The sequence below is a fragment of the Neofelis nebulosa genome, chromosome 10, assembly GCF_028018385.1.
Source record: "Neofelis nebulosa isolate mNeoNeb1 chromosome 10, mNeoNeb1.pri, whole genome shotgun sequence".
In the NCBI taxonomy this organism is placed as follows: Eukaryota; Metazoa; Chordata; class Mammalia; order Carnivora; family Felidae; genus Neofelis; species Neofelis nebulosa.
The window spans coordinates 29,516,899-29,530,288 of NC_080791.1; the positions used below are offsets into that span (position 1 = coordinate 29,516,899).

Consider the following 13,390-nt stretch of genomic DNA (forward strand, 5'->3'; position numbering starts at 1 on the left):
GTATTGTTTTGCTGTGTTCTGCACCAGGTGGACAGAATAAAGTACTGGGTTCAGTGCTAGGTACCAACATCAGAGGGCATTCAGTACATGATGCCCAGAATGGAGAAAGATCCAGAAATTCACATATTTGAGGACTAGGTCTCCCTGGTGTTTTTTCATAATCTGCAATTAAAACCAAAGAGTGTCACAGATCCATGTTCCCTGTGCCTTTGTATTTTAGTCCCCACTGTCCTTTGCACCTGGAATAGTCCTTTCCAGGCTTCAAGATACAGTTTGAAAACAACCTTTTCAGTGAAACTAACTCTTCCACATCTGGGGAGTTGGTGGCTCCCTTCTCTGTGCAACACAGGGACAGTGTGTCCATATGTCTATCACTGCATTCATCATGACTCATCTTCTTCTAGTTATGCTAATTGACACAGGGCTGTCAGTGTATCATATCATTGTAGTTCTAGTTTCTGGCACAGTGTCTGATATACAGAAAGTATTTATCAGTATTTGGTAATTGAATGAGATGTGTGAATAAATAGACAAATTAAAAATGAACAAATGAAGAAGCTAAGAAGCAAATTCTAAACGCAAGAGGGGACAGCTTAGAGGTAAGCAGACTTAGAAGAGGTTGAAGAGTCTTCAAATATTTAAAGAGTTATTAAAGTATCCTTGTAGCACAATAAAGAAATGTGGACTGGATCATAGTTTAATGGAGTGAATCTGTAATTAATTTAATAACTGTGACCAAAAGTTTCTGATTAATGAATTTCTGGCAATCTGGAAGGAGTTTCCCAGTGATAACTGTCTTTAGCCTTATCCTATTCAATATTTTTATCCATGTCTTGAATAAAGATACAAAACCTATACTGTCAAAATTTTTGGATGACATGAAGCCAAGTGGAATAGTAAATAAATTGGAAGACAAAAACAGGATCTAGAAATATCTCAAGAGGCTAGAATTATGAGCTGAGTTTACCAAGCTGACATTAAAAAGAGGGAAATAGAAAGCCATGCCTTCAGATCCCGAAACAACTATAAAATAGAAGATGAGAAACGTGTAGCCAAGCGGCAGCGTTTGTAAAAATCCACAGGGAATTCAGTTGAGGATAAGTTGATAATGAGTTCATATCATGAATCGACTTGCAAACTTAGGAAACATGATTGGTAGTGCAACAATACCTGGAAATGTTTTAGAAGGATGTAGATGAACTGCTGCAAGAGGGGTTCAGGACAGAACAACAGAACATGGCTAGAGTCCTTGAAACCATGTTATTTAAGGAAATAAGAATCCAGCAGGATAAAGAAAAAGACAAGAACATTTAGTAGAGATCCTATTGTTAAATGAGTAAGAGCTGAAGGATTCGCTTCTAGCAAATAGGATCAGACTCTTTCTGTCAATTTTAAGTAGTAGAATGATGTTTAATGATAGCAGGTATAGGAAAACTTATTTCTATTTAGTAGAAGGATGATGAATTCTTAAAGTCACAGTTATGCAACCTTGGTGTTGGCCATTGTGGGGAAAAGTGAGCTCCCTTAATACTAGTGACTAAGGGTTTTGAGACTAACACCCATTGGGGACCCTCTGCTTTAGATTCACATACAGCATGGGTAATTGGAGTCCATAGTCTTTGGGGTTCCTGAGACTCTCTCAGAAAGTGACCTCTGTGATTCTGCCTGGAGGAGACATAAACTCCAAAAATTATGGCTAAGATTAATTCAAGGGCCAACCTTCTATTTGTTAAAATGTTTATTTATTTTTGAGAGAGAGAGAGAGAGAGAGAGACAGAGAAAGCATGAGCATGGGGGCCAGAGGAGGCAGAGAGAGACAGAGACACACAATCCATCCGAAGCAGGCTCCGGGCTCTGAACTGTCAGCACAGAGCCTGACATGGGACTCGAACTCACGAATCATGAGTTCATGACCTGAGCTGAAATCAGATGTCCAATTGACTAAGCTACCCAGGTGCCCCTTTAAGAGGCAAACCCTCTTAAGATTAAAGTTATTTAGGGGCGCCTGGGTGGCCCTGTCGGTAAAAGACCGACTTCAGCTCAGGTCATGATCTCATGATTCTTGAGATCAAGCCCCACATTGGGCTCTGTGTTGACAGCTCAGAGCCTGGAGCCTGTTTCTGATTCTGTGTCTCCCTCTCCCTCTGCTCCTACCCCACTCACACTCTGTCTCTCTCTCAAAAATAAATAAACCTTAAAAAAAATTTTAAAAAGATTAAAGTTATTTAAATTTATTCAATTTAAATTCAATTTAAAAATTGAATAAACAGTGATTTCTCTTTCCCTCTGGAAATATTGTTATAGTAAGGAGAGTTGTATTTGATAGGAAGCTAGGAAGCTAGAATGGAAGATATTCGAAGTCCCTTCAGCATCAAGGATTCTGAAGTAAAATGGAAAGACTTGGGACAATCAAAATTGGTTTATAGTCTAAGTTCTGACAGAATGTGACAAGTCATATAGCCATTCTTAAACCAATTTGCTCATCTGCAAAATGGGCCCACCATCACTTCTTTTGCATATCTTACAAGGTGTTAAAAAGTAAAATAGAATAGCATGTACTGAAAGCTGCTAGAAAAGTTGACTAAGTACCCTGTAGTATTGACGTGCTCCTGGCATCCTTGTGGGTGCTGACACTAACACTATTTAGATCTTCTTACTCCTTCATTCACCTACATCTCCCGCATCACTCATTCTCCTGTAAGGAGCTGTAATGTATTCTTGCCTGGCAGGGAAAGCACCTGCCTCACTCACTGTATTTGGTCTAGAGCAAAGGCTGATAAGCTTTTCTGTAAAGGGCTAGATAGTAAATATTCAGGTTTTGTGGGTTATATGATCTCTGTTACAGCTACTCAACTCTGCTGATGTAGCATAAAAACAGCTGTAGAAAATATGTAAACACATGAGCATGACTATGTTCCAATATAGCTTAATCTAGAAAACAGGTGGCTGGCCAATCTTGGGCCACAGGCTATAGTCTGCTGGTTCCTGATTTAGACAAATCATTCTCTACTGGGGGCAATTTTGCCCCATACAGGCATTGCACAATGTCTGGAGACATTTTTGGTTACCACAACTGGGAGTCGTGATGTTCTTTTACTGGCACCCGGGAGGTGGAGAGTGGGGATGACCCTGTTAAACATCCCACAATACACAGGACTGTCCTCCACAACAAAGAACTATCAGATCAAAATGTCAATAGTGTCAAGGTTGAGAAGCACTGGTCTAGACAAAATAAATAATCCCTTTTGCTTATCAGAGTTCCTCAGCATCAAGCTCAACCTCCTGCTTGATTTCTGGAGCCCCAGAAGATTTGGGTTCAAAGCACTTGGAAAACAAAGAGGGGAATAGTGAATGTTTCAGTTAATTCAAATAAATGGTAAAATAATTCAATGTAAACATTCATCAAAGAAGCATTTTCTTTAATAATGGTATATGTTACACATAGCAGAAACTCAACTCATAATTTAAATTTGTTAGATTAAAAACAAAGGTAAAATCGAGATCATCTAATGCTGAACAACAATAGGCTTGCAGTTGGACTTTCTCATAGCTTCCTGGATATTTTAGCATTTGGAACAGGACTCCCAGATGGCTCACTTCCGTTGGCTTGTGAGTTGGGCTGGCATCTCCCCAGGCATTAGCACCCTTGTTATCTAATCAACCCCCTCATTCTACAAACAAGGCAACAGGCACAGAGATGTCAGGTACCTAGCTCTTGGTCACCTAGCTTTTTAGTGGTAGGACTGAATCTAGAACTATTTTTCTCCATGAAGCCCCTCTGAACTCCCCCACACCATGTAGGCCCTGTTGTATAAAGACAATGACAGTTACTTATCAAAAGATAAAACATCTCTTTGATATAAAAATTACAAGGACTTTCCCTTTTTTTCATGGCCTAAATCACTTTTTGGTTAGTGTACAATATCTCAAAAATAAAATGTTTAAAATAATGCAATGAATTAGGAAAAATGAATTTAAACAATGTACACATCCAATTACTACCAGTCCTGTAAGAAGGCCAAATTTCATTAAAGTGAAACTCATTAAAGCTTCTTATATTGAAGTATTCTAACAAAGGTTTATTTAAACATTTTCTTTTGAAGATGAAGTATTTTAGGACGATAAAGATAATTACTCATTGTAAGCATAATGGTCCATTTGACAGAAGGAATTAAATGTAAGTATAATTTCTAATAAAAATTAAAAACCTCTCTTCTACCACCCTACTTTGTAACATATTTTAAAAGAGAGATGGTAAAAAATGTCCCTTGATCCACCTCCTCCTAAATCCACTTAACACTGTATAGTCAGGGCTCTTCAGAATTGCTTACAGCAGTGAGTGAAGAAGAGCCCTGTGTCCTACTGGAACTCCAAGGGGGTACTTATACCTGCAGCAAGTGGTGATTTGGTCTGGGGCAAATGTCATAAAAACATAGCTCTATATTCAGTTCCAATTCTTGCCTACTAGGCTGCAAGATTTTCTGTTCCTGCTGCTTCTCCATCTCAAGATGGTTATTCTACCACAGGCCTTTTTCAAGGATTCTAAAGCCTCCCAGTTCATTGAAATATTACCATCCATCTACCAGCAGGATCCAGAGTGCTGCTGCCCACATCTATATTTCCATGCAGGAAAAGATCCATTGATTTTCTTCTGTGATGCATAGAATGCACTACTTTGAGATACATGTTCTTCTGTGTTCTCTTGGACCACAGGGCTCAACCACATGAGGCTTCCTTTTGCGTGCACACGGGAAGTCCAGTGGGGGAAGTGGGAAGCAGAACTATAGGATTTTAATGTATGTTTTACTCAACTATTTCCTATGCTAGCCATTTTGAACACTGATCATGACCAATTTATCTCTATGTTTCTCTCCTGCCCTCTGTTTTCCAACCCACATCTACTGCCCTAATCCCAGTGCCATATTTTCTGCTAGGTGAACTCTTGCATAAACCTCCCAAATTGCCAGATCTAGAAGAATGGAAGAATAGGCCAATTCATCTCAGCATATGCACTCAATGTAATAATGTACAGCAATCAAAATGAATGAAGTATAGCTCCAGGCAACATATGGGATGAAACTTTAGTAACTCAATCACAAATACAAAAGATTATGAACAGCATGGTGCCCTCTTGTAAATTAAAAAGAAAATACCTAAACAATTACAAATGAGAAATGCACATAGATATGAGAAAAACAGATAAGTAGGTTGGAAGATTGATTGATAAAATTATTGATTAATCAATCATTAGATACGAGATAGGATAGGGGAGGATACACACGAGTAGATAAGTTGCCAGTGCTCTGGCTTCTGTGCTGGGTGTAGTGTTCAAAAGTATGCATTATATTTGGAAGGGGAAAGAAGGAGGGAGCGAAGGAGGAAGAAAGTAAGAATGAGAAAAAAACCACAATTGTGAGTGTGGCATGAACCCATAATTGTAATTAATCCCATTCTATGTGCCTGAGTTGCACACAGAAAGGAAATTTGACTAGTCATTCCTACATGCTCACCACCTTCCAGGACTCCCCATCACAAATTCAAGATGTGAAGTATCCTCCCCCTGACTGCTGCATGACTTCCAACATCATCTGTGGTTGTTGTCCATATAGGTTCCAGCTACACTTGGCTCTGAATTTCCTTTCCCATCCTGACAAGTACTTTCAGACCACTCTGCCTTTGATTCTGCTCTTTCCTTAACCTATGTCCCCTCTTACTTCTGTACCTAACAAAACCCTCTAAAACCAGCCCATTCACCTTCTCTGTGGAAACTTTGCTGACCTCCCTTGACTCCTAGCACACCAAGCAAGAATGGTTCTGTTCCAGTTTCCATAGTTCCTTGTGTTCATCTCTTTAACAGATGCTTAGTACATCACATTTTGATTTGCAGTGTATTGTTGGCCTCTCTTGTATTATGAGATCCTGAAGGATAGGGTTATATTTTATCCATTTGGTATTCCCTAAGAGTAGTAGTTTTCTATTGTTGTGAAACAATTTACCAAAAATTTGGTGGCTTAAAACTGTTTGTGTGGCTCAGAGATCCAGGTGGGCTTGGCCAGGTTCTCTGCTCAGCGTCTCACAAGGTGTTGGCCAGCCTGGGCTCTTATGTGGAGACTCTGGGGAAGAATCTGTTTCTAAGCTCATACAGGCTATTGGCTGAGTTCAGTTCCTTGAAGTTATGGGACTAACGTCCCTGATTCCTTGCTGGCACCCAGCTCCAAAGGATCACCTTCATTCCTTGGCATATGCTACCTACCATCTTCAAAGCCAATTAAGACCTTTCAGCTCCCTTTCGTGGTCCAGATCTCTTTGGTGTCTCTTTATGTCACCAGCTGTAGAAGGTTCTCTGCTTTTTAAGGATTCCTATGATAGCATTGGACCCATATGGAAAATCCAGGAATAGTCTTCCTATCTTAAGGTCAACTGTACCGTATAACATAATCACTGGAGTGATAGATATCATATTTGAAAGTACCTGGAATCAGGATGAAGCATCTTTAGGAGGCCATTTTAGAAGTTTTCCCTGTCACATTCAGTATCTTCCATAGTGAATAAAAAGAAAAGAGGGAAGAGAGAAAAAGGAAGTCTTATTTCAGCACACTCACTTGTCCCACACGTATACACACAAGCATCCTCACATATATTTACAAACATTATGACATGCCAGGAGGCACAGTCCACCTTGTTCTTTTATAACTGGGCCTATGTCCTTGGTCCAAAGCAATGTTGGAGAAATATCCTCAGAAAAGACAAAGAGTAACGATACATTGTTAACTTTCACTGATGTTTGTCCAAGTAAGACCTGGGAACCACATGTAAGAAAAATTACCCCAATGTTCTTGTTAAAATGTGGAGGTCTGGGCTCCACTTGAGATCTAATAAACCAGAATCTCTGAGGATGGTGCCTTTCAGTATGCATTTTTAAGTGATCCTTAGGTCACCCTTAGGTAATTTAATATTTGAGAACCACCACTCTGGGTGCCTTTCTTCCTTAGATGATATTTTGTATCTTTAATGTTTATTCATGATACCAGTCAGTGTTCAGTTGGGCAATTGATGGCCAACTTTTCTTTATACCTGAATTTCAGCTGACAGATGACTCTACCATTGTCACACCACTTACTGGAAGTTGGAAGAATAATAATATACACATTCTTGGAGTGATCAATGAGTAACTGGTCAGGAGTTATTCTGAATGACTGTTTTGGTTTTATAGAAACTATAAAATGGGTCCAAACCCAATGAGAGAAGGACACCAGGCACTCGACAACTAGAGCCATGATGGGAAGGCAGTACTTGCTAGGGAGATGGCTACCTGCTGAAGAGCTGGGATGCTCTTTGTTGTGACATACAGTATGCCTACTATCCCTGTCCTGTTGTTAAAAGTAATTACTCTCGGGGCGCCTGGGTGGCTCGGTCGGTTGGGTGTCTGACTTCGGCTCAGGTCATGATCTCACGGTTCGTGGGTTCGAGCCCCGCATCGGGCTCTGTGCTGACAGCTCAGAGCCTGGAGCCTGCTTCAGATTCTGTGTCTCCGTCTCTCTCTGACCCTCCCCCGTTCATCCTCTGTCTCTCTCTGTCTCAAAAATAAAAAATAAACGTTAAAAAAAAATTTAAAAAAAAAAAAGTAATTACTCTCTTATTTAAAAGCCTGGTAGCTAGGTTTATTACTTTGCTTTTGAAAAAATGCTGGAGAGGGAGGAATAGGTCCACCATTAAGATGTCGACTGAACAGGGAAACTTAGGTACCAAAAATGGGTGTAGGAAATAAGGAGAGGAAATATGAGTTTATATTTTCCTTCTCTTCTTTCCTCTTTTATTTCTTTTCTTGCTTTTTCTTTCCTATGTTATTTACCTTACTCTGTCTTTTTTATATTCCTTTTTTTCCCTCTTCTAAATGTGGCTAGCCAAGACAGGCAAAGCATAGCCAGAAACACTGACATTACCCTCCAAAATGTATGACAATTTAAATATGCCATTTTGTAGGTCAGTAGAGTCTGACCCTCTTTTGAAACCAGACTGCTAGTGAGAGACGAGGGAAAGAGACCTGAGTTGTGCTCTGAACTGTATTTAGAGGTCAGACATTCCATTGTCCTGCTGCTGGTTTCACACCAGTCCTTGAGAAGCCATACAGTAAAGAGCTCCAACTGTGCATGGGCTGAGAACCAGCCTCCACCTGGTCCCAGGGGGCAGAGAAGTCTGGGGACACAGTGCATCACCCTGGCCCCATATGCCCTGAAGCACACTTTGTGTCATCCCCAGAAACATGCCTCAAAAACAGTGAGGCTGAGGTGGCTGCACCAGGGTCAGCCTTTAAACAAGGACTGACAAAATCAAAGCTGTGTCCAGCTCCCATGAGCCACACAGATGCTGCTGAGAAACTGGCTGCTCCTGCCTTTTCAGTTTGTTGAGTGAGTTTGAGCAGAGTCCCAAATTCCCAGTGTTCACCTGCAGTTCTCACGTTTGCTGTGCTTTGTTCTTAAAGGGGATGTGACTGAGTGATCATGATCTCCACAGGCTGGTGAGATGAAAAAGACCAGAGCAGGACTGTCATGCTTTTGTTTTCTGGACACATGACATCTTGTCTGTGGGTTGTGTCATTGTTTGCCTTTTGAAAAGCCTAGCTAAGAAGATCTCAAGTAATAAACTCTCATTTGCAAGTGTTATGACTCAAAGCTAGAGACCAGGCTGCAAAAACACAGGCACATGTTAGGCATTCTCATGTCCTGGAAGATTTGAGAGGAAACTCTTGGTATCTGAATGATGTTTGGTGGGAATGGGGATGGATGGTTGAGATTTGGCTCATCCCCAGGGTGACCTCTGAACCAGCCCCTCAGTGAGCAGAGATAAGTGTGGTCAGACAGCTCCTTCCCCAAGTCTCTCCATGCAGACACCACTTGATATTTGAATCTAAAGGTTAATTAAGTGCAGCTGCCAGGCAGAAAGGCCACAATCAATTATCATGTCTTCTTGTCCATTTCAGCTTATTCTTAATTATGTTCATTGGGTTTGGGGGAGGAGGTATTTCAGCCAAGTTTTAGAAAAAGGGAGCTATTTTGTTTGGAATGGGCAGATCTGCTCTCATAAACCACTGCATTCATCTGCATCATCCCATATGTCCCATGGCCATATCAGAGGACAGGGACATCGGACGGAGTCTGGACAGAATGTACTGGAAAGCATTTCTTACGGGCAACAAGTGAAGGGCACATCATCAAGCACTTCCCTTAAGGGATTTCTCTGATGGCGGGACCATTCTTGTTCCAACCACCAGTGGCTTGGTGTTGTTCTCTGGCATTACCCTCCCTGGACATCCTGCAAGGCTCCAGGCCCAGGCACTGGCTGAGTGCCGACTTACCATCTGTATGTCAACTTTCTCATACATGCGCATGCTCCCCAGTGCACACATGTGCACATGCTGAACTCTCTGTCATAATTAACTATTTAAAATTCCACTGCTGCTAATCAAAGCAGTGTGGGCTGTGTTCTCATTAAGGAGATCAATTCCTGTTGAATATTCACCTCCAGGGGTGGATGTGGTCGGAATGAGCTGATGGTTTCTGTCTGGCTCACCAGAGCTAATGCGTGGCTGCTGCCATTGCAACAAAGCCACTCTGCTGTAATCAGTCAAAATAACAAGCAACAGCTCCTTGCAGGGATGCTGGGTGTTCTACATAAATATACATAGAAAGACAGTTTCCAAAACGGCCTGCCCATCTCAATGAGCCAGGCCTGAGGTGTGGCCTCCCAGGATTTGAAATGGATTGCCAGTTCACCTACATCTGTCTTCGCATCCCTCCCCACAAACACTGGGACCGTCAGTCTGCTATGGACCACTTCAAACCTTGTGCTGCCTCTGACCTAACTGGTTCCTACTCTTTAGTGCCTACGTCAAGAGGATTGCCCCCATTGGAAGTGTCCTGAGAAGGAGGGGCTATCCGTTGCCCTAAGAGTGCTTCCGGTAGTGGTTTCTTCTGCCTAGAGCTGCCTGCACTGCACAAGCAGCTGGGACTCTTTCTCTTCCTTTCCTTTTCTAGACACTTGCGGTTAGTGGGCAAAGGGTGATGCTCCAGATGGGGAAAAATAAACCCACTTGTAAAGCTCTTGGCTGGCACCTAGGGACATTAGAGGGTAATTTTTCTGAGCTAAAAGTATGAGAACAAACAACTTCAGGGTCCAACAATTACTTAATGGTATGGAGAACCAAGGCTTTCCTTTTACGATTTGGGCACATGCACACCAATTGCAACATATCCCATTAAGAAATTTTCTTTTTTTGTTGTTTTCCTATGTTTTTTGGAAAATTTTGTATTAGTGACCTGAGCAAAGAATGGATTTTAATCTTTTCCCCAATTCCCCCAACTTGGCACCCAGGGGTCCTCGTGTAGATTGTTTTAACCAACATCACAGGACATTTAGCCAAAAATGCAAATATATTTTTGCTCATTCGTTGGTGTATTCATTCTTATGTCTAATGTAGAACTCACTCCTTATTTTATTCTTTCAGATGTCCAATAAACATTTATCAAGCACCTGTCATGGACCAGATATTAGGAATTGAGAATCCATGGTCCTCATGGGGCTTACAGTGTAGTAAGTGAATACATCTATGTAAATGAATGAACAGAATAACGTGCAGAGATCATTGACTTCTGATATGGAAATATTTTCCCAAATTTTTAGGCCAGAGCATTTGCTTAGAAATAATTATAGCTCCAGAGAGGAGTCTCAGAAGGCAAATGGTGACTTCAAAAGAGAGCCCTCAGTGTATGTCTCTAGTGAAGGAAATCTGTTGTACAATCCAGTTTTTTTGTAATATATCCCAGTTCCTGAGCTGAGGACTCTGTTGTCCTGTGTGGTCAGCTCAGTTGTAGATAAGATTTACTCAACAGCAATTAGGTTTCTGCATCTCAGCTGGAGAGAGAATAATCAAGTGAGCAGGGAGTACATAGCTTTCTCCTTTTGCCACATGCAGAAGGGAGAAACTCGCTCACTTAAAGGTATGAGCCACATGTCATTGGAGGAAAAGTGGCGATAAGTGGATGTCATTTCTAATCTTGCCTTTCATGGACAAGGCTGGGGACAGTAAGGAAATGGGAAATGGCAGCTGGTGCCACTCAGCATTCCAGCTCACCCATCCTTTGATCCTTATCAGCCATTAGGAAAGGTAATTAAGCCAGTGTCTTGCTCACACAGCAGCTACTAAGCTGGTCAAAAATAATCTGTATTCAGTGCATACAGCAAAATAGCACCACCTGAATCATTGGCATCAGGGGACATTTAAGTGTTCACTTGCCCATGACACGACAACATCGTGGGCCCTGTGCAGGAGAACCGAGCAGACTGAATGCTTACTCTCTAAGACTGCTTTCTAAGCACTAGTGGTGATTTGAATGCACATGGATAGGTCAAAGCACAGTGAAGTAAAACCATTAAACTAAGCCATACAGGAGAGAAAGGTACTGGCATCCTACGCAGGACTGAGTCAATGGATTGCTTGGGGGTGGGAAAAATCTGGGTTGCTAATTAGCAGTAGGACCTGGGAGACTCATCATGTGATCTCCTGATATAGGTGGGCAATTTCCTTGCTGATCAAGATGGAAAGCTTTCCTGGGTTTCAAAAGATGTCCAAGTGATCAGAAAAAAATGACTTCATACAACAAACACTTAAAAGAAATCACCTATAAATCCTGATGGCAACCTCCTCTGAAGGGAAACTTAATGGATGAACTTATTCTTGCCTACGCATGCCTTTCTGTTTTCTTATTTTGCTTTTTAACCAACAGACATATTTTTAATATTTATAATGTGCTATCAACCAAGTTGGAGGAAAATATCCAGATAAAAATTAATCATAAGGGGTTTAAAGATTAATCTCAAAATTTTTTCCACTCTATCTACAGAATAATAATGCTAATACTAACTGACATTTAGCACTTACTGTGTGGCAGATACTATGATAAGCACTGCACGTAGACCATCTCATTCAGTCTTCAAAGTGCCTAAGAGATAGGTTCGATTGTCACTCTCTTCTTGCAGATGAGGAAACAGAGGCACAGAGGTTAAGCTACCTGCCTAAGTTTACACAATCAGTAAGTGATGAAGTGAACTAATGTAACCTCCTCTTTGAGGTTTACCCATGCCCAGAGAGTCATTCTTCCATATATGCCTTTATGTAGTTAAAAGAGACAGAAACAAAGGCTTTGAGAGGAAATGCTTACAAGCTGGGATCACAGCAATACAAAAGATGTTATTACAGTTCAACTTGCCTGTGGATGAAGGGCAGGCACACATTTCTACAAATAGTGCATTCCATCAAACTTGCCTAGTTAATTCTGTCCTTCCTTTATTTTGGGGGTGGGGGGAAGAGAAATGGGACCTTGCTTCTTAAATGGTTTATCTTTTTGAGATAACATGCTCAATTGCCACCCTGCACTGGGTACAGTGGTTGGGGATTCAGGTGCAGAGCCCTTCATCACACTGGTGGTGGTTAGGTCAAAGGGCCTAGCCCCACTCCAATCTAGGCACCTGTCACTGTCTTCTTAAAATATATTTGGCTGGATGTTCACCTCCTCCTGGTGTCCCAAGCTATGGTTCATCTGAGCTGTGTAGCTAGACAACCACTGTGTTTTGCCTCCAGGCTAGGTGATGGATTTCTCCATACAGTATTATTACATCTGCAAGGCACTTCTCGATGCTTGGGGATGAAAGGAGTTATAAATGAAAGATATTATTATTAATAAGAATGTAGATGAACAAAGGGAAAATGTACTCTCCCTTACTATCCATCACCTCACCACACTTCACCTAAAGACCATGATCTGCTGGAGCCTCAAGGAAAGCCTATTTGCAGAAATCAATAACTGGTTTTAAAAAATAGATCTAGGCTCCACTGGAGCTCACTATTCAGGGGTTTCTCATAATTCTATGCAACAGTCAATATTAGCCATCACTGACTCAAATAAAGATTGAATTCTAATTTAGTTAAGACTAGTTTTGTATGCTAATCTACCAACTGATTATTAAATGTATTTACTGAGAGTTTTAAAAAATAGTCTGTGAGGGGGAAAAAAAGGAAAGGAAAAGAAAGGCCTGCATGAGTTTACTTGATGAGAGCTATGAGGCTAACTCCTAGTGATGGCCTCATATTAGATGGATTCTCCTGGTTTTATAAAATTAATGCTTGGGGAAATCAAGTTTCGTTCTGTGGGTGGCAGAGAGAATTGCCTTTCTAAGCAATAAGGTGAAGGAAGAATAACCATCACTGAGTCAGTCAGTTGGCAGCATTGATTGAGCACCCACTATGCACAGAGGCCCAGAGCTAATTGTGCAGAATGTTGAGTTGGTTATCATTAGGTATGACAGAGGAAGAAGCGAACACCTCCATCCCTTG

At 41.2% G+C, this 13,390-nt stretch overlaps 1 protein-coding gene across 3 annotated transcripts in view; it reads right to left on the reverse strand.

Annotated features, from left to right (window-relative positions):
- Window positions 1-13,390, reverse strand: part of OPCML (opioid binding protein/cell adhesion molecule like) — a 1,069,156-nt gene that overhangs the window by 566,999 nt on the left and 488,767 nt on the right. Inside the window, exon 1 of one of the 3 annotated variants that reach the window (XM_058687359.1) lies at window positions 6,473-6,491. The exons of the other annotated variants lie outside the window; for them this stretch is intronic. The gene's annotated coding sequence lies outside the window, so the exon portion shown is untranslated. Of the gene's footprint in view, window positions 1-6,472; window positions 6,492-13,390 lie in introns of those variants that run through there. 3 annotated transcript variants of the gene reach the window in all.